Consider the following 4443-nt stretch of genomic DNA (forward strand, 5'->3'; position numbering starts at 1 on the left):
TCACTCTCTGCAATAAGAAAAATAAAACAGTCACTCAAAAGTCCATAGGTCAAAAAAGAATCCAGAATGTACTTTAATGCAGATGGAGATTCTTCAATTCAAATCAAATCCCCTGAAATAAGAGAAACACTTTGTCACCAGTATTATATCATAGTAGTCACAGGGATTTTGCGCTTTTTTTACTTACACCAAAAAAGGATACCTCCTCTGGTCATTAGAACATGGATCCCGCAGTGCTCAGCAAGTAGAACGCTCCCTTATTGTTTTTTCTTTAAAAATCGCGGTCTGGCTTAGCTATACACTGCAGAAGCCTGGGGGGTCAAACTGATGACAAAACGCTTGAGTTATCATCCAAGGGCGGACAGGGGAGTACCTATTTGCCCCGGTCTGCCTGCGCCTTTACCATTTACGAGTACCCCTGTGTGCTCGTTTGCAACCTCGACCCTGCTAACGCACAGCCAATTACTCGCGGGTCAGTACTACTGTCAATCTTTTGACATCGCTTTATAAATCCTGACTGCAGGTTCGCTTGTGCAGTCGAAGGGGACATAAGGGCTTCGATTTCAGGGGATCGGAATTGCATTGAAGAATATCCATCTGCATCGTAGTACTCTCTTGCTTTGTTTATGACCTATGGACTTTTGAGTGACTGTTTTATAACTTTTTATTACATGGAGTGTTTTTTATGTATGTTTTGAAATTTTATGTATTAAATCTTTCTTTTTTTAAATATATTTAATTTGCTTGAAGAAACAGTTTCAGTCAGGCACTACACAAATTAAGCTACAAAAGTTTGTAGCACAGTTGTTTTTTTCTCTTTTCTATAATTTTTATAGGATTGATATGTTGTGGATATAAAGTTGCTTTACAGCTTTTTGTGATATTAGACGTATGTATATATATATATATGTGTATGTATTTATAGATGTGTATGTATGTATATGTGTGTATGTATTTATAGATGTGTATGTACAGTATGTATGTATATATATGTGTATGTATGTATGTATGTATGTATATATATGTGTATGTATTTCTAGGTGTGTTTGTATATATGTATATATATATATATATATATATGTATGTATTTATAGATGTGTATGTATGTATGTATATATTTATGTGTATATATTTATAGATATGTATGCATGTATATATATATATATATGTGTATGTATTCATATATGTGTATGTATGTATATATATGTGTGTGTATTTATAGATGTGTATGTATGTATATATATATATATATATATATATATATATATATATATAGATGTGTGTATGTATTCATATATGTGTATGTATGTATATATATGTGTATGTATTTATAGATGTGTATGTATGTATGTATATATATGTGTATGTATTTATAGATGTGTATGTATGTATGTATTTATAGATGTGTATGTATGTGTATATATATATATATATATATATATATATGTATATGTGTGTGTGTGTGTATGTATTTATATATGTATACTTATGTATGTATATATATTTGTGTATGTATTTATAGATGTGTATGTATGTATGTATATATATGTGTATGTATTTATAGATGTGTATGTATGTATGTATATATATATATGTATGTATTTATAGATATGTATGTATGTATATATATATGTGTATGTATTTATAGATGTGTATGTATGTATATACAGGGAGTGCAGAATTATTAGGCAAGTTGTATTTTTGAGGATTAATTTTATTATTGAACAACAACCATGTTCTCAATGAACCCAAAAAACTCATTAATATCAAAGCTGAATAGTTTTGGAAGTAGTTTTTAGTTTGTTTTTAGTTATAGCTATTTTAGGGGGATATCTGTGTGTGCAGGTGACTATTACTGTGCATAATTATTAGGCAACTTAACAAAAAACAAATATATACCCATTTCAATTATTTATTTTTACCAGTGAAACCAATATAACATCTCAACATTCACAAATATACATTTCTGACATTCAAAAACAAAACAAAAACAAATTAGTGACCAATATAGCCACCTTTCTTTGCAAGGTCACTCAAAAGCCTGCTTCTGTGCACTGATTCTGTCAGTGTTTTGATCTGTTCACCATCAACATTGCGTGCAGCAGCAACCACAGCCTCCCAGACACTGTTCAGAGAGGTGTACTGTTTTCCCTCCTTGTAAATCTCACATTTGATGATGGACCACAGGTTCTCAATGGGGTTCAGATCAGGTGAACAAGGAGGCCATGTCATTAGATTTTCTTCTTTTATACCCTTTCTTGCCAGCCACGCTGTGGAGTACTTGGACGCGTGTGATGGAGCATTGTCCTGCATGAAAATCATGTTTTTCTTGAAGGATGCAGACTTCTTCCTGTACCACTGCTTGAAGAAGGTGTCTTCCAGAAACTGGCAGTAGGACTGGGAGTTGAGCTTGACTCCATCCTCAACCCGAAAAGGCCCCACAAGCTCATCTTTGATGATACCAGCCCAAACCAGTACTCCACCTCCACCTTGCTGGCGTCTGAGTCGGACTGGAGCTCTCTGCCCTTTACCAATCCAGCCACGGGCCCATCCATCTGGCCCATCAAGACTCACTCTCATTTCATTAGTCCATAAAACCTTAGAAAAATCAGTCTTGAAATATTTCTTGGCCCAGTCTTGACGTTTCAGCTTGTGTGTCTTGTTCAGTGTTGGTCGTCTTTCAGCCTTTCTTACCTTGGCCATGTCTCTGAGTATTGCACACCTTGTGCTTTTGGGCACTCCAGTGATGTTGCAGCTCTGAAATATGGCCAAACTGGTGGCAAGTGGCATCTTGGCAGCTGCACGCTTGACTTTTCTCAGTTCATGGGCAGTTATTTTGCGCCTTGGTTTTTCCACACGCTTCTTGCGACCCTGTTGACTATTTTGAATGAAACGCTTGATTGTTCGATGATCACGCTTCAGAAGCTTTGCAATTTTAAGAGTGCTGCATCCCTCTGCAAGATATCTCACTATTTTTGACTTTTCTGAGCCTGTCAAGTCCTTCTTTTGACCCATTTTGCCAAAGGAAAGGAAGTTGCCTAATAATTATGCACACCTGATATAGGGTGTTGATGTCATTAGACCACACCCCTTCTCATTACAGAGATGCACATCACCTAATATGCTTAATTGGTAGTAGGCTTTCGAGCCTATACAGCTTGGAGTAAGACAACATGCATAAAGAGGATGATGTGGCCAAAATACTCATTTGCCTAATAATTCTGCACTCCCTGTATATGTGTATGTATTTATAGATGTGCATGTATGTATGTATGTATATATATGTGTATATATTTATAGATGTGTATGTATATATATATATATATATGTGTATGTATTTGTAGATGTGTATGTATGTATCTGTGTGTATATATATATATATATTTATAGATATTTATGTATGTATATATATATATGCTTGTATTTATAGATGTGTATGTATGTATGTATATATATATATATATATATATATATATGTGTGTGTTTGTATTTATAGATGTGTATGTATGTATATATATATATATATATGTATGTATTTATAGATGTGTATGTATGTATCTGTATATATATTTATATATGTATGTATTAATAGATGTGTATATATATATATATATATATGTGTGTGTATGTATTTATAGATATGTATGTATATATATATATGTGTGTATGTATTTATAGATGTGTATGTATGTATGTATATATATATATGTATGTATTTATAAATGTGTATGTATGTATATATATATATATATATATATATATTTTTGGCCTTTTTAAGCTACTTTAAGCTTTTTAAGATACTGTCCAAGTACTTTTCAAGTTGATTTTTATGCTGGTGTTTAGTTTTATAACAGCAGGCATTTGAGCTTTATATCTCATGTTCTTTAATGTAACAAAATTAATGTTAGTATCATTAACATGCCAGCTATTAGCTGTTGGGTTATAGGTTAACTGTAATCACTACAATAACAATGATGTTTATTTGTGTGTTTGGTATAGGAAATATTATTATCTTTATTATATTCAAACATTGAATCCATTAATTATTTACTAACATTTTAAGCTCCGCCACCTAATGCAAGTACTTATCTGTTCAGAATTGATAATAGGCTGTATACAGTATATACATATATAAATTCATGTAAGTTCCCATAGGGTTAATTCTTCACACAACGTGTTTTTTGATTTTACCCAATCAGGGTGATCCTGGTGCCTTTTTAAGTGGCTCAGGTGCATTGTCTTTTAGCTATGATTACGGCCTGAGGCCGAAACATGTTAGCGGACTATTCGTTGTGATGTACCTGTGCTGACCTCTGGAGTGTTTTAAAACTGGTTCAATAAAGATTGCGTTTTAACTTCTACCAACCGCTGTCTGCAATATCCTTTTTGCTGCTTATGTATATATATATGTATGTATTTATAGATGTGTATGTATGTATATAT

This window comes from Bombina bombina, chromosome 7 (assembly GCF_027579735.1).
Source record: "Bombina bombina isolate aBomBom1 chromosome 7, aBomBom1.pri, whole genome shotgun sequence".
Taxonomy (NCBI): domain Eukaryota; kingdom Metazoa; phylum Chordata; class Amphibia; order Anura; family Bombinatoridae; genus Bombina; species Bombina bombina.